We start from the raw sequence: 26,816 nt of genomic DNA, 5'->3' as shown, positions 1-26,816 counted from the left end.
ATATCTAGGGCAATAAAGGCAAACTGCAGCTAAGGAGGCAGAAGTATGAGGGTCAGAGGGTTTGGGATAAATCTCTTGTTTTACATGTGTCTGTCTTTCCTAGTCTTTTGGATAAATGGATCTTCTGTAGACATATAACCCAGTAAATAACAGTGAACTGTTAACACAGAGGAAGCAGTTAAAAAAAGTTACTTTATATTCTACACTAAAAGTGCTGACATTTCCAGGGTACAATATTTGGCCACAATTAAAGAAAATAGCCACAGCACTACAATAAGGAAGACAATAGGTCAACATCAGCACCAAACTTATGGGGCTCCTGACTCACACCTGTTACAGTCCTCACGGGGTGAATCCCCTGGAGAATGTGGAAATCAGAAATATGACCCAGCAAGCAGTCCTTCCTTTTGGTCTGGGATGGACACCAGGAGTCTGCATTTTTGACAAGTATGCCAGGGATTGTGATGTGGAGTAGAACCCTGGAAAGTGTGATAGACTAGCTAATAAGCTCAAGACAAATTCTTAATATGGGCTCAGGTCCCCATCAGACATGGCCAGATTCACCACCTCAATATCACTCACTCCTCCTTGGTTGAAATAAAATCATATGTGTTATGGACTTGCCTTACCTGTGGGCAGTGTGCCAGTTGCTGTACTGTCTGGCCTGTGCACAGTCCTTCTACTAGACCCTCCCTCCCACCCCCAACTTGGCATTCTCAAACTTCTGTACTCTTTAAGAATCTGTTTACGTATCATATCACCTTCCCTGACCATTTAATCTAATGTTGGTGCCAAACCTCCCCATTTTCCCAGCAGGACACTTAGGATACCTCCCTGCAACTGGTAGCTTGACTGCCTCACCCCCGCAGCTGTGTGAACTTAGGAGAGCAAGAGTAACACCTGTCTTGGTTCATCAGTGTACTAGAGTCCCCTTAAATGGTATGGCATACAGAGAGACTCAGTGAATGTAAAAAAGCAGTGAAAGAGTAATTTACCATATAAACAAAGCCCTCTGTTTTAGATATATCAATGCAGGGCCAAACCTTAGTGCTCTGATGGCACTATTCTTGCTCACCCTTCTACCAGAAGCAACACTACCCTTTCTAAACACAAAGGGAAGGAACTACTTTCTGTACTATAACCCCAACAGTTTAACAATGAAGGCCTCCAGAGTGCAGGTTCGGGATCCAAGGGTCCCCTCTGAGCTGGGATCAAGTCCTCTTTTGAGAATTTGGGGGTTGTGGGTTGTTTTTTTTTCCCCCTCTTCCAATTCAATGGAATTGGATTTGGTGTGCAAACTGATTTAAGTATCAACCTCTACAGAACACACCTTAAGGGACTTAAGGTCAGAGGTCTTCCTGGGATCTAGAGCTGTCCTAGGGCTGGTGTCAATCAAGGGATCCTCAGAAAGTGGTTAGGCGATCGGTGGAGGTATCTTGCTTCAGCACAGGCTGATGAATTCTCTGACATTCATGTTCACAGACAGTCCCCTGTCATACAACAGTGTGATTGGAGACTCCTAACCCCCTGTTCTGTGGAGCTGCCTCTGTACAAATGATGAGGCAGTTCTACCTGGGACAGCTATAGAGGGAATGCTGGAAAAACATGAGCACATTCTCCTGAATGTTTTACCATGGAAATCTTGGGCTTTGTTCTTAGATTCAGAAATATTTAAGGATTTATTATTATACAGTGATGACTTTTCCTCTTGAAAGCATTTTCTATAGAAAAGAAAATGTAAAAGCTTGAACATTCTCTAGAGAGCTCAATACAAATATAACTTTTAAAAACAATTTTACTAAAACCAAACTTAAAACATAAATCAATATTGGTATGCTGTTCTTTTGTGGCTGTTAGTTCTATGAAAAGCAAATTTCCCTGGTTAAATTAAGTAGATGTGAATTTTGTTCTTGCTGTTATTTCAATAAATAAGTTATTGTGCCAATATTACTGCTACAGTAATTCCTTAATAGTTTAATATACTTTAATATATATATATGTATGTGTGTGTGTACACACATATATACACTGTATATATACACACATATATACACCATATTAAGAAAATTGAGGGTATCAGCCCTCACATATTCCAGATATTTCAAGTCACTTGGGAAGTTTATCAACCAATAAATCTTAACTGGAGCTTTAATGTACACCAGGCAAAATTCTATGAACTTTAAATGTGCTGAATCCACCTCACACAATACTCCTATCCTGGGGCAACAAAGGAGAGTTACTAATTTTATTTTTTTTAAAGATTTTATTTATTCATGAGAGAGAGAGAGAGAGGTAGAGACATATGGCAGAGGGAGAAGCAGGCTCCATGCAGGGAGCCTGATGTGGGACTCAATCCCGATCCTAGGATTCCAGGATCACTCCCTGACCCGAAGGCAGACACTTAACTGCTGAGCCACCCAGGCATCCCGAGAGTTACTAATTTTAATACATCCCTTCAGTCCCTCCAGTAGTTATGCTTGACCTGGCATGCACTGGCTTCTAAGAGTTGCTTATAAAATATCCAAGAGTTTTGTAAACTGGATGGTAAGCCCTCGATAGCTTGAATTTTGAGAGTATACAAGGAAATCAGGAAATGGTATAAATCTAGACTTTGTTTCAGAGGTCCATTAACTACTGCACAGAGGCCACGGACTCTTTCCAACAGGACCACAGAATGTGGTTTCTTGCCTCCATGGAGAACATTGTCTTAAAAATAACATGCTTTATGATTTCTAAACCATACACATTTGTTTGAAAAGTGTTTTTAACATGAAAAAGTGCTGTGGTCCCTAACGGAGAACTCCCATTCCAGCAGAGATGTCCATTCCAAGACTATAAGCCTAAGGATTCTCATGAACTCAGTTACATCTTCCAGCCTTGCTCTATACAAAGTCTATGGATAACTCATGGGTGATCTAAGAAACTATCTGCCCAAATACATCATCATATTGATCACATATTAGGTGATAGGTATTTACTTCTTGCCATTTATTCAGAAGCCCCTACAAGTTTGCCATTATCATCTTCACTCTTCCTCTTAGGAAACAAACTTGGATAGGATTCACGTGACCTGACAAAACCCAGAGAGCATATAATGCATTGTTTGAACTACTGGCTCATATTTATCTGGCTCAAAAGCCTGTTTCCCTGACCACAGTTTATGATGAGTTATATCTTCTCATGGTTCTGAATGCCTCTGAAAAATAGGAACCCCAGAGGGTAACCATTTGGCAAGAAGAGAAAGGATAAGAAGGATGCAGGGTATGTAAGTAAGGGTGGTAAGAAATGGGATTGAGTCATTTTGTGGCTTCACTTCTACCCCTCAGTGGATGAATTTGGGCTGGAACTGAAGGGAACCACAGAGTGGAGCAGAACTTCCTGCAGAAGGCTCTTGGCATCTTCTCTTCTGACACAGGGGTATGGAATGCCAGGGGCTTGAGGGTTTGGGGTCTGGGCATCTGAAGCAAACAGAAGGTATATGAAGTAGAATTGAAGTCTTCAGCGGTGGGAAGAATATTTGGCTCCAATGGCTGCAGTGAATTCATCCTTTCTAATTGAGACAATACTTGAGTTGTGACGATTCGCTCTCATACTGAGTGCCTAAAGCTTCTGAAGATGCTGAACTACTGCCCTTAGGAATCCATCTGCTGAGAAGGAGTTCACCAGTTTTAGGTTCTGAAATCCGTCAACTTCTGAGAGGACCATCATGAGCCCCTTATCTGACACTTAAGGAAATGTCTACCACTTCCAGGAAAGAAATGCAGAGCCTTCGGCCTGGATAAAGTCACCACCTACCTGTCACTGAGGGCAGGAACAGGGTCCAAGCCAAGGTTGTGTTGGAAGAATAATGAAGAGAAGTCACTTTCCTCAAAGATCCTTGACTTCGAAATTTTAGAGTTGTATAGTTTCAGATATGTCGGGAATCGGGGGAGTTTGGTGACTGGGAGTTTCCTCAAATATGCAACTACAGTTTAGTCAGATGGCAGCACATCTTCTCAACTTAAAGCTGGAATGATTTCAGAACTATTTATGCCTCAGCTTAGTAGCATCCCACACTCAATGACTGGAACCCTGACCCCACGTATCACCACAAGATATGCCTTAAAACAGGGACCTCTCTCTCCAACAGCCAAACGTTTCTGATGATCAAAGGACTAAAATCAACCACCTTCAACTTGATTTGCTATTCAGGGCTCATGAACAATATCAGAGCTCCACTGAGCCATCATATATAGACCCTCTGAGGAGCCCAGAATAGGTTCTGTGTAAGAACTGCTATATAAAGCAGATACTCTCAAACATTTTCCAGAATAGAGTCTATACATACCCTGTAAGGTGTCAGGTACATGTCTCCATAGTGCAGAATGCTCAACTGGCATCTTCCAAAGCTTACGAACTCTGCAGAGGAAGAAAACTGATATTCATCTCCAAAACTAATGAAAGCTATTTCACCTCTGACCCCTTCCTATCTTCCTCCATGGCTACAAGGCCAGAAAGTAGGGGGATACCCTGCCCCAACTGTACCCTCAGCTCTTATACCAGTATTTTTCTTTTTAGGGCACTTGGACTGGTCCCTCTGGCTTTATACCCCTCACCTGCCTCCTCCCTGAGCTTTGAGGTACTTGCCCTTCAGAATAGTGAGAACATTGGTCCATACCTGGAAGTCTGAATCTCTTCTGTAATGCATAGAAATGAGAATGTCTTCAGCATCACAGAGCTAGGCAATGCCAAGGTGATTACCAAGCTTTGCTTTTTGCCCACTGTATGCATGTACTGTGATGAAAAAATTGAATCTTTTGCGTTCTTGGAGGGGTTGAGGGGTCTGAGGAACTGGAGAGTTGTTTAAATGTCAGGAGAGGTGACAGCTGGATTCTGGGCACTGTATCCTTTTATTTTCCTATGAGTCACCCAGTAGAGAGGACAGAGCTTTGATTTAGATCTGAAAGAAAAACCACATTTTAATGCAAGGATCTGATAACTGGGGACAGGTAGCCAATATCCAAGACATTTCACAACGCCCAAAAGATACTCTATAAATATGGTTTACCAGCTGATTATCCAGAACATATGGGAGAATCCAAGGAGAGAGGAGAATCTAGGGAAACTACTACTGCACTGGCCATGGGATTTATGTTAGGTTTTGCCTTCAAGGTAAATTTGGATTGAAATGTAAAATTATGTTTAATCTTTAGAATTGTTCTTCAAAGGAAATATACAGATATCCAGGGAACCCCACACATATGGAACAGGAAATTCTTATGAGTGGGAAGGAAGACTTTACCTAGGTATCATTGTTTTATCCATGGTTTCAAGTGGTAGGAATCAAAGAAGGTCATGAGTGGATGCAAACCACAAATAAAAAGTAGCTTCTCAGCTACTTTTAATTTAATTCTTAAATTATGGAAAATCCCAACTAGGCCCACAAACTTTCCAAAAGTCCTGTGTTAAACAGTCATTATTTTGAGCCAGGAAGAGTTCTTGCTATAGCACGTATTTCTCTGCAAATTATCACCATGAATTCATGGGGTTTAAGGAAAATTCAATTCGATGAAAATGGCATGAAAAAAATAACAGTAAAAGGAAAAGGTAGGAGTGAAAAAGTAATTGAATATTAATATTCAAAGAATCCTTTGCCTTGGAGAAAAACTTTAAAAATTATCCAATACTTTTAGTAACGGACAGACAACAAATTATTAAAAACCTTAAAAATAGGACTTCAAAGCAGAATCAAAAGGATGAAAGCAATTACATAGAAAGAAGGGAAAACAACTTGGCAAAGCCTCAGAACTTCCAAAAATAATATAAAAACCATCTAAAAGAGACCACATTGAGAGGTACAAGAGAGGAAAAGAGATACTGCTAAAAATCACTCAATGTTGCTGACAGGCTTAAAATGAGCAAAAGAGGATTAAGTAATAACTATTGAAAGCTGTGAAAGATAAGCCCACAACCTATAAAATCCATGTTACTGGTAAAGATTACAAAGGAAATTGTATAAGAATAATAAAGAAGTAATACAAAAAGGAATTTGTGAGTTTGTGGAAACCCACTTTAGAAAAACATATATAAAGCAATACAAAACAAAACTACCCCCAAAGAGTCTAATTCAAAGACGAAGAATGATTTGAGGATCACTATAAAAACTCAAGTGAGATATGAGACCATATTCACTGTACAAAATGTGATCATGGAGAAAGCCTACAAAATCTTCAGAGAAACCAACTGTGACCCTTAATCTTATAACCAAGTGAATTCTTCCTCAACTAGCACAAGAGATGCATTTAGAGAAAATCTGTGTGTAAGTATATAACTCATAGATGAATTAGCAATAATTTAACTAACAGTTAATAATTTAACTTAACACAGTCTCTGTGCCAAGGACAAAAAAGGACCCATACTATGAAAAAATGATATCTATACCAATTCACTTGTCTTTCCTTCCCTTTCAGAACTGCAATCTGGAAAAATGATGTTATTAAGTGAGCTTCCTAGAATCCCAACACCAGTGATGGGCCATTCCAGGTGCTAGGGAGATAGTTTACAAGGCAGCATAAACAAAACAGTCTTGCCTTCTTGCCTCTTACCTTTTTAGCAATACACAAATTGGAAAGCAAAGGCACGGAGTACCAGTATAAGCTTTAAATATGAAGTAAGTATAAAACCAAATCTGTCTTTCAAATTAATACTATAAATGAAAAAAGCTTTCAAATCCAACCTTTCATAATCTTTAACATCCAAAGCTATTCAGAAAAGGTGAAAATATAATGAAGTTTATAATTACTGTAAATTTTATGTATGAAAGCATCATACCTTTATAGCACACATGGTCCCCTGCAACAAAAGGTTTGTGCTAGGATGGAGGAAAACCTCACGTTTTTAAAAAAGGAATATGCAAAGTCCCTATACACAATAAAATAAGACCGGAAAATAACGACAACCACAGAAGACATGTAATGCCAACTGAAAATTAAATGGAAAGTTTCTCTTTTAAATAAAATTAACAATTTTTTTAAATGTACATTATGAACAATTTTTAATATATAAAAGTACCAATGGTACAAACTTAAAGCAATATTCATGGAAAATTTTATCTTAAGTATTTGATTAAAGATTAAAATAAATGGTGTAAACATCTACCTCAAGAAGATGGAAGCTGAATAAGCATGAAAATCTGCAATACACATTATGATGCAACAAGCATAAATTATGTTACTAGTGTGGAGGAAGGAGTGTTAGGGCACTGGACAGAGTACTTTCAATAATACATCAAGAATTTATTAGTTAACTGGAGGAGGAGTTAAGATGGCAGAGAAGTAGGAGGATCCTGAGCTTGCCTCCTCCCTGGAACACAGCGAGATAGTTCTCAAATCATTCTGAACACCCAAGAACTCAATCAGAGGTCTGAGAGAACAAAAACTGCAAGTCGACAAGCAGCAAAGAAACGCCCTTTTGGAAGGCAGGAGGTGCAGAGGTTGCTTGGTGGAGGTGCAGCTGTGGAGGCGGCCCAGGGAGGGAGCCTGCCCGCTGAGGCTCCTGCAAAGTGTTAGAAGCAGTAGGGGCAAAATCCGAACTTTTGGAAATATGCCACTGTGGAGACACTCCTGGCTTGAAGGTGCTCGGGTGGCAGAGCGAGGGCGGAATCCCAGGAGTGACAGGGTGGTCTGAGATCCCCTGGGTCGCTGGAAAAAGGGGTGGTGCCAAGGTGTGGTGCTGCTGCAGACACAGGAGCCGGGGAGTTGGCTGAGAGCAGCGGGTCCTGGCGCCCGCTTTCTGCTACAGGTGCTCGTGCCACCGCTTTCCTGGGACCTAAGGGCATCCCCCCCCCCCGGCCCCCGACGAGGGTCCATAGTGAGTCCTTGCAATTTAGACTTTGGAAACTGGCTCACATGCCCGAGATGAAAGGGATCGGATGCGGGAATCAGGGTTCAGATGGAAACGGGGTCACATCTAGGGGGGCTGCTTGCTCTTCTGGGAGGGCTCCCTGAAGAGCAGGGGCCTGGACTTTCATCTCCGAGGCTACAGAGCAGGGCACCACCAGCTGCATCCCGCCCATCGGTGCTGAAAGTCTTCAGGCAGCAAAACAGCGCCACAGAGTGGAGGCGGGAAGCCCTACACCTCGTCCTGCCCCCAGAGGATGGCACCGTCTACTAGGTCCCACTGTACTTACTGATCATGGAGAGTTGCAGAGCTTCAGCTCCAGGGGGAAGGGGCTCAAGCTGCCTTTTTACATTTATTTTTTCATTTTCTTGTATCTTCCAATTCCTGCTTTTATTTTTTATTTTAATTCTTATTTTTCTTGAGATTTTATTTGAGAGAGAGAGTGAGAGAGTGCACACAAGGGAGAGGAAGAAGCAGACTCACTGCTGAACAGGGAGCCCGATGTGGGGCTCAATCCCAGGACCTAAGCAGAAGGCAAACACTTAACCAACCAAGCCACCCAGGCACCCCTTAATTCTTAGTTTAATATATGTACTTTTTTGTATACTTTCATTTTGTTTTTTATTTTGGGATCTAGATTTTTTTCACAAGTAGAATGATCTAGGTTTTTGTTTTGTTTTGTTTTTCTTTTCTTTTTTATTTTTTAATTATTACTATTCTTTTTTCTCTTTCTTCTTTTCTGTTCTGGACAAAATGACAAGCTGGAAGAATTTACCCCAAAAGAAAGAACACGAGAAGAACTCACAGCCAGGGATTTAATCAATATATATATATATATGTAAGACATCTGAACTCGAATTTAAAACAATTATAAGGAAAGTAGCAAACTTGAAGAAAGCATAGAAGACATTAGAGAATCCCTTATTGCCAAGACAAAAAAAAAAAAAAAAGTCTAGTCAGGTCAAAATTTAAAATGCTATAACTGAAATGCAAACACAAATGGAGGCCATAAAAGGAAGATGGATGAAGCAGAGGAGTGAGTAATTGATACAGAAAATCAAATTATGGAAAATAATGAAGCTGGAAAGGAGAGGTAAAGAAAGGTAATGGACCATGAAGGCAGACTTAGGGAACTCAGCAACTTATTAAAACATAATAACATTTGTATCATAGGAGTCCCAGAAGATCAAGAGAGAGATAAAGGGTCAGAAGGCTTATTTGAACAAATTATAGCTGAAAATGTCTCATCTGGGGAAGGACACAGATATCAAAATCCAAGAATTACAGATAATTCCTATTAAATTCAAAAGCCAGGGGATCCCTGGGTGGCGCAGCGGTTTGGCGCCTGCCTTTGGCCCAGGGCGCGATCCTGGAGACCCAGGATCGAATCCCACATCGGGCTCCCGGTGCATGGAGCCTGCTTCTCCCTCTGCCTGTGTCTCTGCCTGCCTCCCTCCCTCCCTCCCTCTCTCTCTCTCTATCATTAAAAAAAAAAAAAAAAAAAAAATTATAAAAAAAAAAAAAGCCAGCCATCATCAAAGCATATCATAGTCGAATTCACAAAATACACAGACAAGGAAAGAATTCTAAAAGCAGCAAGAGAAGAAAGATCTTTAACTCATAAGGCAAGATAGATCATGTTCATAGGGATCTGGCCATAGGAACTGGTAGGTCAGAATGGAGTGGAAGGACATAAATGGACAAATATGCAGCCAAGAATTCTTTATCCAGCAAGGCTGTCATTCAGAATAGAAGGAAAGGCAGAGTTTTCCAGACAACAACGAAAGGAGTTCCTAACCACCAACCCAGCCCTGCAAGAAATTTTAAGGGGGACTCTCTAAATGGAGGGAAAAAAAAAAAAAGACCAAAAGCAACAAAGACTATAAAGGACCACAGAACATCACCAGAAACCCCAACTCTACTGGTAACACAATGACACTAAATTCATAACTCTCTAAGTCAATCGGAGAAGGACAAACAGTGTATGTTCTCACTCATTTGGGGAATATGAATAATAGTGAAGGGGAATATAAGGGAAGGGAGAAGAAATGTGTGGGAGATATCAGAAAGGGACACAGAACATAAAGACTTCTAACTCTGGGAAATGAACTAGGGGTGGTGGAAGGGGAGGAGGGCGGGGGGTGGGGGTGAATGGGTGACGGGCATGGAGGGGGACACTTGACGGGATGAGCACTGGGTGTTATTCTGTATGTTGGTAAATTGAACACCAATAAAAATTAATTTATAAAAAAAAAAAAATTCATAACTCTCAATAATCACTCTGAATGTAAATGGATTGAATGTATCAATCAAAAGACACTGGGTATCAGAATGGATTAAAAAAAAAAAAGAAGAAGAAGACCCATCTATATGCTCCTACAAGAGACTCATTTTAGACCTAAAGACACCTGCAGATTGAAAGTGATATATAGAAACAAACAAAAAAGCCCAGAATGGCTCAAGGAAGCTAAGAGCTGGTTCTTCAAATCTCTGTCTAGACTTATCAGAAAGAAAAATGACTCAAAAAGATAAAACCATGAATGAGAGGAGAGGTCACAACCAACACCACAGAAACACAAACAGAATAGTATGAGAGATCATATGCTAACAAACTGGGTAACCTAGAACTGGAAAACTTCACAGAAACGTACAAACTACCAAAACTGAAACAAGAAGAAACAGGAAATTTGAATAGGCCCAGAACCAGAAAAGAAATTGAATCAGTAATAAAAAATTTCCCAACAAAAGGCCAGGGCTGGATGGATTCCCAGAAGAATTTACCAGCTATCTAAAGAAAATTAATACCTATCCTTTACAAACGGTTCCAAAAAATAGAAATGGAAGGAAAACTTCTGAACACACCCAGCTAAGCCAGCCTTACTTTGACTCCAAAACCAGAGAAAGATCCCACTAAAAAGGAAAATTACAGGCCAATATGACTGATGAAGATACAAAAATTCTCACTAAAATACTAACACTGAATTCAACAGTACATTAAGAGAATTATTTACCATGATCAAGTGGGATTTATTCCTGGACTGCAGGCGGTATTCAGTATTTGCAAATCAATGTGATAACCTTGATACCCTATATTAATAAAGGAAAGGATAAAAACCATATGATCCTGTCAATAGATGCAGAAAAAGCACTTGACAAAATCAAGCACTTGACAATTTCTGATAAAATCCCTCAACAAAGGAGCAGCTGAGACATACCTCAACATCATAAAGGCCATATACGAAAGACCCACAGCATCATTCTCAATGGGGAAAAACTGGGGGTGTTTCCCAGGAAAAGGACAATGTCTAGTTTCACCATTACTATTTAACAAAGTATTGGAAATCGTAGCCTCAGCAATCAGACAGCAACAACAACAAAAAATAAAAGGTATTCAAACTGGCAAGGAAGTAATAGCCTCAGCAATCAGAAAATAAAAAGAAATAAAAGGTATCCAAATTGGCAAGGAAGAAATCAAACTTTCACTATTTGCAGAGGACATGATACTCTATGTAGAAAATCTGAAAGACTTCACCACACACACACACACACGTTACAACTCATACATGAATTCAGCAAAGTCGCAGATTATAAAATAATGTGTAGAAATCTGTTGCCTTTCTATACACCAGTAACAAAACAGCAGGAAAAGGTATCAGGGAATCTATCCCATTCACAATTACACCAAAAACAGTAGGATACCTAAGAATAAATCTAAATAAAGAAGTAAAAGATCTGTACCCTAAAAACTACAAAACATTTATGAAAGAAATTGAGGGAGACACAAAAAAATTGAAAAACATTCCATGCTCATGGGATTGGAAGAGCACATGCTCATAGACTGTAAGAGCAAACATTGTTAAAATGTCTATACTACCCAAAGCAACCTACACATTTAATGTAATCCCTATCAAAATACCACAAACATTTTTTACAGAGCTAGAACAAACCTAAAATTTGTATGGAACCACAAAAGACCTTGAATAGCCAAAGCAATTGTGAAAAAGAGAAACAAAGCTGGAGGCATTACAATTCTGGCTTTCAGGCTATATTACCAAAGCTGTAATCATCAACACAGATCGTGTAATGGTCGTGGCACAAAAACAGACACACAGATCAATGGAACAGAAGAGAGAACCCAGAAGTCGACCCACAACTGTATGGTCACTTCATCTTCTACAAAGCAGAAAGAATACCCAATGGAAAAAAGTCTCTTCAATAAATGGTATTGGGGAAAGTAGCAACATACAGAAGTATGAAACTGCTGGGCCACTTTTTACACTGTACACAAAAATAAATTCAAAGTGTATGAAAGACCTTGATATGAAACAGGAAACCATCAAATTCTTCATGGATGAAAGACCTTGATGTGAGACAGGAAACCATCAAATTCTTCGAGGAGATCACAGGCGAAACCTCTGACCTCAGCCACAGCAACTTCTTACTTAGACACGTCATTACAGAGAAGGGAAAGAAACAAAAGCAAAAATGAACTATTGGGACTTCATCAAGATAAAAACCTTCTGCAGAGTGAAGGTAACAATCAACAAAACTAAAAAAAGCCTATAGAATGGGAGAAAATTATTTGCAAACAGCCTATTGGATAAAGGGTTAGTATCCAAAATCTACAAAAACCGTATCAAACTTAACACCCAAAAAACAAGTAACTGAGTTTAGAAATGGGCAGAAGACATGAATAGACACTTTTCCAAAGAAGACATCCAGATGGCTAACAGACATATGAAAAGATGCTCAACATCACTCACCATCAGGGAAATACAAATCAAAACCACCATGAGATACCACCTCACATCTGTCAGAGTGGCTAAAATTAACAACACAAGAAACAGGTATTGGTGAGAATGTGGAGAAAGAGGAATCCACTTGCATGTTGATGGGAATGCCAACTGGTACAGCCACTCTAGAGAACAATATGGAGGCAGTTCCTCATAAAGTTAAAAATGGAACTACCTCATGATCCAGCAATTGCACTACTAGGTATTTACCCAAAGGATACAAAACTACAGATCTGAAGGACGACATGCACACCAATGTTTACAGCAGCATTATCAACAATAGCCAAACTGGAGAGAGCACAAATGTCCATCAACTGATGAGTGGATAAAGATGTGTAGTGTGTGTGTGTGTATATATATATATATATATACACACACACAATGGAATATATATACAAAGGAATACTTCTCAGCTATCAAAAAAGAAAGAAAAAAAAACAAGGAATCTTGCCACTTGCAACAAGGTGGATGGGACTAGAATGTATTATGCTAAGTGAAATCAGAGAAAAATAAATGCCATATAATCTCACTCATATGTGGAATTTAAGAAAGAGATGAACATATGGGAAGGAAAAAGAGAGAGGGAAACAAGCCATAAGAGGCTCAACAATAGAGAAGAAACAGGGTTGATGGAGGGAAGTGGGTGAGGGATGGATTAGATGGGTGAGGAGTATTAAGGAGGTTACTTGTTATGATGAGCACTGGGTGTTATATGTTAGTAAAGAAGCACTGAATTCTACTTGAGAAACCAATATTGCACAGTATGTTAACTAAAAGTGTAAATTTAAAAATAATTTATTAATTTATTAAAATAGAAAGTCAACCTTATACTTTTTTTGGCTAATGGGCAATAAATAAAATGTTAATACACAACACAGTGTAGTAAATAGCTTCATCAGCATCTCATTCACAACTGAATTAGACATTTCTGTTGCTGCAGAAATAAAATCTTCTGGCTTAAAAAAAAAAAATTCTAGGTCTTGAAAGAATTCCAATAAGGAACACAGTATCTCAAGTCATTCTGGTCATTTCTCAAAAATACCTGGCAATTCTATTAGGTTTTGCATGTCGATTCTAACTTCCATGTAAAATAAATGCTATTTCAAACCTTTGCTATGACAGATGAATTTCCATAGACTTGTCTTTCCTCTAAATTCATCAGATGGTTGGTAACTTATTTCACAAATGAGGTAGGTAATTTTGGAGGTAGATGCTTTTAACCATGATAGTATTCCTGGACTCACATCCCATATTTATGCCATCTTTCCCATAACAGGTGAGGAATTATTGTTAATCTCAGCTAGATTGTTTTTTTTTTTTTTTTTTAAATCTCTAACGTTATGTTTGGGTCCTGTCATTTCCTGCCATATCATGAATTTTGTTATTACTTATAAACTAACAACTTTATCCTCCATTTGATCCATTCTCTTAGCACTTAAATGTTATGCTGTTATTTTCCAATATGAAATTTGAACTTAAAAAAAAGGAAAGAAAGCGTTACTGGGCTACTTTTATGTCTAGCTGCTGCCTTCTTGTCTCCTTTAATCCAGGGGGAAGGTGGGGTCCTTTCAGCATTTCTCCGCATCTCACACTAGCTCATCCCACTCTAGTCTTTTTTTGGGAGCGGGGTCACCATTAGCATGGGCATCATTCTTGCTGACATAAATTGACGGACAAGTCTCCTGAACATTCTATGTCCTGTACTGACAGGTCTGTGATGATAGGGCAGACTCAGGGAGGATGTCCTACGACTGTCCGACCCTCTAGAAAAATCAGCTGTCAAAATCATGGGATAAGGCCACGCCTATTACCTCGAAAAAATGTAGAAACTTGAGTAACACCTGCTTGGGTGGCTCAATTAAACGTCCGAGTCTTGATTTAGGCTTAGGTCATGATCTCCGGGTTGTGAGACTGAGCTCCAAGTCAGGCTCTGCATTCAGCAGAGTCTGCTTTAGATTCTCTCCTCTCCCTCTGCCCCTCCCTTCTCCCCCCACAAGTGCATGCATGTTCCCTCAAATAAATAGATCTTTAAAAACATGCATAAACTTTAAGTATACTTATCAGAGAGGGCTTGGCAATGAAGGAACCAACTGTTGAACTTTATAAACAAAGAGCATAAAAGGAAGCAAGAGGAAACTGACAATTCAAATTTTACAGATCAAGAAGATAATTAGTATAGGTTAAAAGAAGATTAGAAGATTAAGTAATGAAACAACGAAACATTGACAGAAATCAATTAAGTCTTGAAAGAAGAATCAAGAAATTTAAGGACACACAAAAAGCTGCTTTCTCAGGCAAGCTCAGTCCTGACAAGTCACTCCTGAGTGTGGAGATGACTTTCGGGGCTCGGAATCAACCTAACACTTTCCTGTACTGCAGCCACACACACAGGGAGGAATTCGCCACGTGGGGAGGGCAGTCCTCTGCTGTTCACTGACAGTGCGGACTCAGACATCCAACACCTACGTGAAAATCAACAGGTGGGTTTTTCTGCCTTTTGTTTCAGAATGCTCCCCTATTGTAGGCGAGCCCACGCATCTGGGGGTGCAGTGAGTGTATGAAGTGGACTGACCTCTGGAAGGGACCCCACGGTCTCTGCTGGGACCTGCTGAGCACAGAGTTGGAGCAAACACTTCACTCCTCCTGCCCCTCAAGCTGCTCAGACGAGCTGCCTCCCATTAGGGGAGCCCTAAGCCGCAGACAGCACTCTGACTCCCCCTCCAGGCTCCCTTCCCAGAGTCAGAGCGCCTCCTGCCTCCTGCCTCCTCCTCTTACTGGGGGATGCTTTTGTTCCGTGCTTGCTTTAAAACATCTGGATCCTTTCCCGTCAAGCTGCCTTGTGGCTCGCTGCCTTGTGGCTCCCTGCGTGTGTCGAGGTGGGCAGGCGAAGCCAGTAAAGGGAACAGCACCATCTTCGCAGAGATGGCTGGGCCTACAGGGGATCCCATGGCAGGGTTTGCCCTTCACATCCCTACCCCACAAACGACAGAGCGTGTGTCTCATACTCCTGAGCAAGAGCGCTTCTCATTCATGCTTTTTTTTTTTTAAATCACAATCTCAAATGTTTGATTCTTCTTTTCCAGAACATCCTATTAAACTATCAAAAAGAAAAACAAAACATGAGATTAATTAGTAGGACTGGAGAACATGAAAGAAGGTCAGCAGTGGAACCACCTGAGTAACTTCCTCAGTTATGAGCCGATGGGCTCGCTCTCCAGAGTCCCCCCGACACTCCAGCTCCCCCTCGGTCACTCGGGGGCGGGGCGGGGAGGGCAAAGGGAACGGAAACACACTGCACTGTCCGCTTAGGGCAGGAGGTCACGCAGGGGAGGAAGATGATGATGTGGACTAGCTGCTTACACTAAACTCCCGCTATTGATTTAAAGAGGAGTGAGTAGCAGCATCTTCACCGAGGCCGCACGGACGACAGTGGACCGCTGCTGCTGACAGGAGCACCGAAGGGGGTGTCCAGGACAACAGGCTGCAAAACCCCGGGGGCCTCATCGTCCGGATCGGACACAGAGCGTTTAAAAAAGGGAGTGGGGAGTTGGAAATTAAAAACAAAACTCCAAAAAAATAAATAAATGAATTTGGGGTCTATTTGGGGTCCCCCACCCCCCCACCCCGGCCCTGCGCATCCCTTTAGTCACTTTTCTTCCAGGGCTTCCTGCCCGGCTCACACACACCGTTCTGCTCGGTCCAGGCCCATGGGACCCCCGCCGCCACCCCCCCGTGCCGGGGTCTCCCTGGTCTCCCCCTGCCCCGAGGCCACACCCACACCCCCCCCGAAGATGCCCCTGCCCAGGAAGTGCACACTTTTCGGGGGCTCGTCAGGAACGCGAGCGTAGGCGGGCAGGCACAGCCGGCGGGACGGGGCGGAGCGGGGGTGTCACCGGGGCTCCCCGAGGAGGGGCGCGGAGGGAGGGGTCCCGGGGCGCGGCCGGCCTGGGAACCAGCTTACCGGAAGCAGACGCGGACCCAGGGCTGGGCGGGGCTCCCCGCGGGCGGGTCGGGCGGAGCTGGGGGGGCTGGAAGGCTCGCGAGGCCCCGCGCTCCGGGCGTGGAGGACACAACGCTGGGGGCATCCACGTGCGAGCTGCAGCCACAAGCGCTGAGCCTCCAGCGAGGACGCCCTTCCGTCCGGGAAATCTGCTTCCGGGTCGGCCGGAAACGGCGAGCTCGGGCTGGGCGGGGCCTGGGCTGAGAGGGCTGTGCTGCGCGTGCGCGTGCCTTCGCTACGCCCCCCCCCGGGGGCTCTTCCGGTCTGCGCCTACCTACTTCCGCTCGCAGAGCTCGGCCCCGCGCTTTAGCATCCGGGTGGGTGTGCGGGGTGACTTGCGGGTGCGGGGGGCGCGGGGACCTCGGTGCGGAGATGGGGGCGTCGGGATGCCTGCATCTCCCACGTGAAATGTTGGTGCCTTTTTCTGTGGGGCGAGTGTGGACTCCGAACTGGCCTGGGCGGCCCCGGCTGGGGCGGTGAGGACGGACTCCGCCGAGGCACAACATCTGCGGAAGATGGAGACATTCACGTGCCTTTGAGAAAGACGTGCCTGACATCGCCAGGTGCCCCGAGTTACTAAATTTCACGTTTTTCTCTATCTTTATTCGGGAGCCACCTGAACGAGCGTTTTTAGTTTTGAAAAAAAGTCAGATTTTTTTTGAATATTTTATTTATTCATTCATGACAGGCACAGAGAGAGAGAGAGAGAGAGAGGCAGGCTCCATGCAAGGAGCCCGACGTGGGACTCGATCCCGGGTCCCCAGGATCACGCCCTGGGCCCAAGGTGGTGCTAAACCGCTGAGCCACCCGGGCTGCCCGAAAAAGTCAGATTTTTTTTTTAATCTTCTGTTTTTGTTTTCTGTTTCCGAATGTTTTGTGTCAAGTGTGGGAGAATTCTTGGGTTTTCATTCCTTCCGTGTGTGTTCTCTGACAAGAACATTAAAAAGCACTGGATTTTCAAATTCCGGTCGCATCACGTATACCCTTAATAAATATTAACGGGGAATGTGTGAGTGGAAAAAAAAAATCTCCTTTTCTCTCTCCTTTGTAGATTCTCAAGTTACTGCCGGAGGAGACTCAGCAAGACTAAATCACAGCTATTCATGCTGCAGAACTTTTCTCAAAGATGAATCCAAAAGAAGTCGTCTTCTGGTTTTCCAATAACCTAACACAGATTTCTCCGACTTTCACATTTGCTTGTAAATATTAAATGTCGGGACCCATGGAGGTAAATTCTGGAAAGGGAATGTTCCCGTAGGCAGAGAGCAGTAAACGCTGTGCGGTTCTTGTGGAGGGAGTGGGGGGAGCCTTTCCCACAGGGCCTCCGGGTCTCTCAGTGCAGAGATCACTTAACCTGGGTGATCTCACCTCGCTTGTCTCCTATCTGTGGGGAGCTAGACACACATTAAGGAGGGCTGTATATGATTTGGGGTTAACGAATCCAGGTACCTGAACCTCTCTCCTCTCTCTTTAGGTAGAGGTAAGTGATACAGTCCTGGCAGTGTAAACCATCCAGCCTCCAACCCACCTTCTCCATCAAATCTTAAGCGTTTACACATCGCATGCTTAGGAGGCTGGAAGTCAACCGATGTGATAATGGGGTGCATGGAGGATGTGTATTGTTTGGAAGTTCTCTATGAAAAACTGAGCTCGTAAGATAAGATGGCGCTTTAGTAGACTAAGGTCTGCCCGCATCACTGAACCTCTATTTCCCTGACTGAGAATTAAGTCCAATGAAAGCTGAGGAGTGAAAAGAAAGCGTGCATTGGAGTATAATTTTTTTAATATTTTATTTATTTATTCATGGAAGACACACAGAGAGAGGCAGAGACACAGGTAGAGGGAGAAAAGCAGGCTCCATGCAGGGAGCCCGATGTGGGACTCGATCCTGGGTCTCCAGGATCATGCCCAGGGCCGAAGGCAGGAGCTAAACTGCTGAGCCACCCAGGGATCCCTAATTATTTCTATCTATGTTTTGTTGTTATTACAGTGAAAAGGTAAATACCTTTCCTAAGTCATTCCTTAGGAAAATGCCTTCACTGAAGAACGAGTTGCTTTTTCAGGAACTGATGCAGCCGTAAATAATCATATTGACTATAGGATGGCACTTGGAATAGGGTCACTCTTGATGGCCTGGTGGGTAGACGGCCCCTCTAGAGTGGAATGCATGTGTGTAAGAGAACCTGTGTCTCCATCATCCCTGGGGTGATGCCCTCCCACCTGGGGGGGTGGGGGGGTTCTCTGGTTCCTGTACATGTGACCATCAAGGGCCCTGAATATCCTGACATCTGAAGGAGCCTCCAGTTGAGAGCAGAGTTGTGCTGTGAGCCAAACCCGGGAGCTATTGGGGAATGAAGCAGTTTCTCTATTGGGTTTAGGAGGGTGGAATGAAGGAGCTTGAGCTTGGAGATTCTGATTCCCCTTCCTGGCGAGTTGACCACATGAGGGGGTAGAAAGTGTGAAGTTTGTAATTATGGTGTCCCCTGGTGTTGAGACTTTTTTTTAACCTTTTGTCCTGAGATTCTGCTGAGATCTTTGGAATGCTCAAACATCATTTATCTCATTTTTTTCGTGGTAAAAATAAGTTCTTGTGTGGATATGTATATTAATACTCTAAACATGCTATGTTGAAAGTGAAGAAAGCACAACCCAGAGGCACACAGACCATGTGTTTGTGATGAAAATGCACTCTCCAGCCATGTTCCAGGCCAGTCCTTCCAAATGGTCTTCCTGAGATCTGACAATGAATGGTGGAGCTCCGGGTTCATGACAGCTCCCTCATTCCAGCCTCCTGAGGAGCCAGCCCCTCATAGTCAGAGTCCTTATGTCTTAAAGCTTTCTGAGGAGCGCTGGGCTCTAAGCTGATGTAGATAATTGTGAGGAAGCTCCTGACTGAATGTTCACCCTCTCCAGCCTTTTCAGGAGGACAAGAGCAGTTCCTACATCCATGAATATATTTAGAAAAGTGTAGTGATTCTGGAGGGCCAAGGATGCCCTCTCTGGGCCATCCTGGCCAGCACAATGTGTTCCTGGTCCCTTGGGATGCCCCTGACAGCATGTGTACCAGCAGGGACAGTAGGTGTATATGTCAGAGGGGAGCCCTCAGTAATCATCTTTGCTATTCATTTAATGAAAGGTAGCAGATAACTTTTTTGTTAGTGGCATTTGGGGCAATTTTATAAGATACTAATACTGTGTAGCCTAGAACACAGGAAAAAATTCCTGATTCATTGATATCTCCATAAAAACCTCCATTATTAAGGCAGAGGATCTATTGATCTGTAATAATTTTCTAAAGCACAATTTACGTTCTTTCTAACCACAGAAGTCTATGAATTCAATACCATCTGCATATAGAACACAAACACTCCTCTTATTTCTGGATGCAAATAAACAGACTCGTCTCCAAATACAAAATCCCAAATCTAACCAAGGCCAGGCAAAATATACATATGCCTGCAGTCCCGGATGCACATACTTATCCCATATACCCTCCATTGAAACCACAGGTGTGTAGTAAACATGCTAAGAGCTATGTAGATGGCCCAGCCCATTGCTCCTTAAAAATGCTGCTGAACTTACTTTGACAACCTGCCAAAAATCTAACTTAAATTAACTCAATGCCAGTAGAAAACATGAAAACAAAACCCCTATCCGTCATATCATGGGAATATATTCCACACTGAAGTCTTCAAAGTCGCTGAACATGGGTCTCCTATTGCAAAAACAAACATCCCATGCCCATCATCACCTAACTTTCCAGACACCACAACTGGCAAGTCCTCAGACGCAGCAATAGACTCAGTCCTCTCCAGAAATCTTGCAATAAAAGCCTACAACCCAAAGCCCAGTGTACACAAATGCACCCTGAGTACAACGCCCCATGAACACACGCAGAAAGACAGCCCCCCCCCAAATGCCTAGCCTACTCCAGACCATGTCACAAAATATTTCCTGTATATGGGTTCACCCTGGAATGTTGTCTCGACTACCTACTGGCATGAGTGTACGCAAAAATAAATCTGTCTTCGTCATCCGTGAATGATATGTGTATGCATGTTCATGTGTCAACACTTTTACAGAGATTACTGGGATACATCCAGAGACCTCTTAACCCTTCTTATTATTCCTCTTGTTACCCCTGGCACTCTCCCAGACATGGGACTTTGCCAATGTGCATTTCCACCTGAGCAGGGATATCCCTGGTTGAATGGCTGAGCAGGTGGTTTTCCTGTTCAGGATTTCCTATTCTGTATTTTGACTAGCGAATCATGACAGCGTTGAAAAGCAGAGGGGATTCTAGTCTCCTGTGGATGGATTCAGGCTTTGGCCAGTACTTTTCTGGAGGAATTTCCCCTGGTCTAAGGGATATTCGTTTGGTATCTCTTTTTTCCACATGTTCCTCTGACTCAAGAACTTTGATGTAGGAATCTCTTTCAGGCAATGAAACCATTCCTTTCTCTCTGAATGGGCAGCAGTGTTCTTTACCTTCTTCCAGAAACTGCAGATTTTTCTAAGTTCATTTTTGAGCTCTCAGGGCCACCACTGTATGCATTTGTGTCATAGGACTGCATGAACCTCTGGAAATTTTCTAAGTACCTCAGGCATGCAGGCCTAGAGCTCAGCTGCAAGTCCCAGAGAGGGCTCTCTGCCAGTCTGAGCAAACTCAGAATTTTCTATGTCCTGTATGGTAGCCCCAGAACCGCAGGTGCTGGCCTGTTTGGCCCCCTGCTAGTGAGGTAGTACCAAGGATGATGCCTTCCAACAGGCTTTGGTGAACTCATGGTATGATGATACTGTTAACATAATGGGTTTCAGGGAAACTAAATGGCAGAAGGCTAGGCAGGAGGTGAGATCTGATGTAGAGCTGGGGGCTCCATGCCCCGTGTAGGCGGGGCTTCTGAGGCTGGAGGGGACAGCAGGGTTCTGGTCACTACTTCCTGGTTGGGAGCCCTGCCCAGCCATCCATGTGACAGAACTACTGAAAGCTTCTGAGTGCCTGTGGTAGGCAGGACCTGGACCAGTGTCTCTTACCAATGCTTGGTAGCCGTGTGTTCCAGAGTTGGCACACAGGGCCCCACTTTCACTGGTAGCCTCATGTGGCTTCTTTTCTTTTCCTCGCTACTGCCTTCCTTTGCCATCACAGACCACATTTCATGGTGCAGTCCTAGGACTCTGTCTCCAAACTATACCATGAACCTCTATGTCAGTACGTTGTTGTATACTCCGAGAAATCCATTCTCAATCTCCATCACTTTACTTTAATATTATCTTCATGAAAATGATTAATATTTGTGTCGTTAAGATCATCATTGTGACTGTTACTGTTGTCATTCACTATTATTATGGTTTCTATCACGGATCTTTTGTGTGATTGTTAATATATGATGTATAAAGTTTCTCAGTTTGTGAAGTCCATCCAGTCTACTGAAGACGATCCAAAGGGAACCAGAAGACATGCATACACCCAGGACCTCTGGGCTCCCTGTGTACCGCCTGATGCTAATTCAAAGGATGGGTCCCCTGAACTATTCCAAGCTCCCTCTGGATGCAAGGACCTACTCATTCCAGCAGGGGAGACTTGGAAAGGACACCCTGGTCTTATCTTAGGCTCTGGAAAATATTAGACACCTCCCCCACATGCCAGAAACTCTATATGCAGACCTGCAGCCCCCAGAGAAGACTTCCTTGCACCAACTGGCCACCTAAAGATTTTCTAAGTAAACTCAGGATTACAAACCCCTCCCACTGGCAGCAATGGCTCTTGAATGGCTTTTGTTACCAACTGAGATTTAGGGTTTCTTTAAAAATCAGCTCAGCGACCAGGAGCCCGTGCTTTGTCACTGGCATGGCAGGAAAGGGCCTCCCTACTCACCAGAGCCTCTGCAGAATTTTCAAAATCTGTTCAAGAATCCATGGCAAAAGATGCACACAGCCTCCCAGAATTCCTGAGCTTCTAGAAATTTCCTAAGTCTCCTCCAGGAGATATGTCCAGGGATAGCTGGAGTAACGCGAAAAGGCACTGAAAGGGTGACTGGCCTGTTGGAGCAAACATAGAATCTTCTAAGAAGCCTGGGAACCACTGGTTTCAGCCATTTCCACTCCCACAGGTAGGAGAGAATGAAGGGTGACCCCCTCCAGCAGCCCTTGGAGGAGATACAAGTACCCAGATACATCAGTCCTGAAGGGCCTGGAAGTGCAGACAGTAGAAGAGCGGCCAGATGGTTTGGGATGACACAATACTGGGGGCTTCTTGTTTGTCATAGTCTGTGCTTCTGGGTGCCAGGTGCTGAGTCTGGAGCCCTCCCTTGTTGGGAGGAGCCCTGCCACAACAGCCAGCTGTCTCATCTCCTGAAAGCTACCAGGTGTTGGCTGGCATGGAGACCCAGGACTAGGGGTACCTTAAAGGTTCCCCGTAAGCCTTGTAATGCGAGGCTCACTCAGGAGTCCTCGTGTTTACACATGCCCACCTCCAAGCGGATTTTCTTGTCATTCTGGCTCTTCATTTTTGCCTTCTGGGACTCTAAACTACCCCATGAGGCCCAACACTTGTACCTGTTATTCACTAAGGGGAATCTGTTCTCTGTGTCCCAAGTCCATAGGTTTAGTATCATTGGCAATAGTGTCAATAGACAATGATCATCATTCTTGTTGATATTCACCAGTTTTTATTGTGACCACTGTCATTACCATTATGATGGAGGTTCTCTTTTACAGCAACGAATATATTTTCTGTATCATGAAGGGTGTCTGGCTGCCAGAGATGACTGAGTGTCCCCAACAGACGCAGGTGCACAGCTGCTGTGAGGATCCTGTTGTACCAGCGATTGTCCTTTCACAGAAGGAGCTCCTGAATGATTCCACGGCCTTGACCTGAGGTAATGAAGTCACACCTGGAAAGGCACCCTATGCCCTCTTGATGAGACTTTGGAAAAATTTGCAGGTCCCTTTAGGGGCCTAGCAATGGCTTTTGGCAGCCTGCAAGTCCTAACAAGAACGCCTTTGGCCAGTCAGATCCACTTAAAAATATTCTGAGGCACTGTAGGGGTCTGGTAACCCCTCTTGCTGGCATGGAGTGCCAGTGAAGGACAGGGGTAAAACCAAAGTGTTTCACTGATGCTGTGAGGACACAGAAACCTGTGATGACTGCCCGCGGAAGGTGCCACAGCAGCCTGTCTCACTAGTTTCGGTCATTTTGGAGGCCAGGGATTGCCACCGCCCAAACTGGAGGCATAGGGGCAACTGGAGCTTATAGAAATGTTCTAAGTTACAGCGTCCCGGCAGCCTTAGTATCTTCCACTTCCCTCAGCTCAGAGCCAGGGAGACAGCACTGACAAAAACCGAGGCGTAATGAGGTCGTCTTAAGATCACCAGAGCTGCTGGAAACATCCCAGTGCCTTCAGTGGCCCAGAAGGCATTACCATGCTGGAAGGCACAGAAATGTCCATCTGCCCACCTGAGCCACCGCAGGGTTTTCTAAGTCCTGCGGGAAGCCCACAGTGATGTATTAAGTCAACCGCAGAAGAATAATCCATAATAAGAAAAAGGGATGAGGGAACCTGGGTGGTTCAGTCAGTTGAGCGTCTGCCTTCAGCTCAGGTCATGATTTCAGGGTTCTGGGATCGAGCCCCATGGTGGGCTCCCTGCTCAGTGGGGACCTGCTTCTCCCTCTGCCTCCATCCTGTTAGTACTCTTTCTCTCACACTGTGTCTCTCTCAAATAAGTAAATAAATGAATGAATAAAATCTTTAAAAAGAAGAATATTATTACTAAGAAAATATTTGTAATGACTAACAAATGATAACGTAATGATTATAGTAATAAAGTTAGCTAATGGGGAATCCCCTGTACTCATGAAACATGATCGGCAAGGGACCAATTTCTTGCCTAATGGGATATTTTGATGCCAGGGTCCAAGGTCTGCATAAAGAAAAAAACAATTAAGGCTGAAAGTAGCAGCCGAGGAGAATAGATACCAGAGGAGGAGGAGGACAAAGGTGAATGTGAGAACTCTTGCACAAACTCCAGATGGATGTTGTAAAGGAGATGGAAGGACTTTAGCCCTGAGTCTGCCCATCATTCCACACCCACTGGATTTCAGAAGTTTCACCCCCTGGGTGGTATGGCTGGGCTCCACACAGGGAAGGCAGGACTCCAGATCCAGATCGACACCCCCTTTGTAGAAGCCCCAGCTGTACCTGCTTTCAGCCCCAGCATCACCTCAGCCATCGCTGCCTGGGTGCCCTTCTGCCAGCTTTTCCCCCACAGAACCCTGGGGGTCTCGTTTGGGGGTAGGCAGGGGCAACTCAGCCTAGGGGGCTATAGGAAGGTGTCCACAGCTGTGGTTCCTGGTCCAGCAGGGGGCGACAGGCCACCACGAGTGGTTCAAGGACTCCCTGCCCCACTCAACACTGCCCTTGCTCATGCTGGATGGTCATGAGCTGCATGCCTTCCTGTGCAGGACCAGCATTTCCAGAACACCTGAAGGTACTTAGAATGTTTCCAGAGGCTCAGGCAGGCCAAGGACACACTGAGTGCCTCTGGTGTTGGCAATGGCAGCTTCTGGGCTCTGAGCCGATACCAAATTCTAAGGAGGCACATGCTTGTCTAGCCTTGCCAGGACAGTAGGGCCGCACCCAGGACCTTGAGGAGACTTAGAATTCTGTGATGGGTCTTCACCCCCAGAACAAGAGGTTGCTGGCACCCTGAGGGGCACTTGTACATTTTCAGGAGCTCAGCAGCTCCGGAGTCGTCCCGCCAGATAGCCTCTGTGCCTGCAGAAGAGTCTCAGGAATGCCATGGTTGTCACCCCATGACTCGCTATTGCTTGCAGTCACGGATCCTGTGCCCCTGAGGGGATTTAGAGAATTTTGTGGTGACTCTGAGGTGCCAAGGAGACCCTCACTGGGGCTTACAGCCTCGCAAATCTGGTTACTGGGTCCTCGAGGGTTTTTCTGCATTCTTCAGAGGCTCTGCTGGGACAAGGACACCCCGGCGGTAGAATGAGAACAGGGGAGCAGCTTGTAGATGTGTGTCTGTAATCCCCTTCAGTAAATCTTGCAGCCTTTATAAATAGGGAACTTCTGCTCAGTGTTGCATGACCGCCCCAGAAATGATCCAAGGTTAGAAGGGTGGTTATAAAGATTAATGATGAATGGCAATCACAACTACCATGCTAATGAACAGAATAACAGAAATATTGGCGATTTTAATAAGGATAAGTAATATTAAGCTAAGGAAATGGAGCTTATATACATAAGATGTACATGTGGCCGGATGGTGATTGATGAGCTGTTGGGAGACAGACACAGCTATAGGCCTAGAGGGCCACGGACAGCCGTCGCTCCAAGATGAAGCCCCCGTGGAACACCATGGTCCCTGGGGGCTACGCTGACGGAGAGAGCCTCCTCGGTTATGTGGACAGGCTTGGTGTAGCTTCTGAGGCCCCTTCGCTGGCCACGGGTTATGGTGCATACTTGGCTCAGCCTCTGCTGCGAGAAGTTCTGGAGAAGCAGCCAGTCCTGAGCCAGACTGAGGCCCGACGGCTAGGGGACCGCCGCTTGCGAGTGCTGTATTATCGAGGTGCCGCCCCTATAACCGGTTTCAAATTGCCACAGTCACCGAAAAAGGTGTTGAAATAGAGGGACCACCCTCCGCAGAGACCAGCTGGGAGGTTGCTCGCATGGTCAGTGGTTCTGAATGAAATCCAGGTGCGTTATCCAGAACTGAAGTTGTCCCTTCTAACTTTGAACTTGGCTGGTTCACAGGTCTACTTTTCTATTGTAAAATAAATTCTTTGAAATGCAAAAACATAAAAAAAAGCCATCATTTTCAGCTTTGCCTCAATGGCTTTCATCTTTGCGGTGACACTTGGGTTAGACACTTCCCTCTGAGTGAAGGGAAAGCACCGAGCAGCTGGGGTGGGCTGGGGTCGGAGTCGCAGGACGCACCATGCGGTGTGTCCCGTGGTTGCAAACGTGAGCCACAGGAGGGTGACCCTTGGGGGGGGTGGCAAACAGAGACCGGCGCAGGGACCCCTTAGGAGAAGAACATCGAGCGGAGGCTGCAGCCCGGCCTGCCCGCCGCAGCACACACAGCAGCCTCAGGGGGGCGGCGGGCGGCGGGCGGGGGGCGGGGCTTGGGCC

General features: G+C 44.3%; 1 protein-coding gene and 1 pseudogene across 4 annotated transcripts in view; one reads left to right on the top strand and one right to left on the bottom strand.

The window, feature by feature from the left end:
- Positions 1 to 16,808, bottom strand: part of LOC129515073 (zinc finger protein 705A-like) — a 28,644-nt gene extending 11,836 nt beyond the window's left edge. For all 4 annotated transcript variants that reach the window (XM_055333788.1, XM_055333791.1, XM_055333790.1 and 1 more), the window contains exons 1-3: positions 16,633 to 16,808; positions 4,658 to 4,939; positions 4,328 to 4,398 (exon numbers count right to left, since the gene is read on the bottom strand). The gene's annotated coding sequence lies outside the window, so the exon portion shown is untranslated. The remainder of the gene's footprint in view (positions 1 to 4,327; positions 4,399 to 4,657; positions 4,940 to 16,632) is intronic.
- A 249-nt stretch (positions 16,809 to 17,057) lies between these two features.
- On the top strand, positions 17,058 to 26,450 carry LOC129515079 (proteasome subunit beta type-4-like; annotated as a pseudogene).
- The last annotated feature ends 366 nt before the right edge of the window (positions 26,451 to 26,816 follow it).

The sequence above is a fragment of the Nyctereutes procyonoides genome, unplaced genomic scaffold (genome assembly GCF_905146905.1).
Source record: "Nyctereutes procyonoides isolate TBG_1078 unplaced genomic scaffold, NYPRO_anot_genome, whole genome shotgun sequence".
In the NCBI taxonomy this organism is placed as follows: Eukaryota; Metazoa; Chordata; class Mammalia; order Carnivora; family Canidae; genus Nyctereutes; species Nyctereutes procyonoides.
The sequence above is the reverse complement of the archived record's forward strand: the minus strand, read 5'-3'. Positions and strand labels throughout refer to the sequence as shown.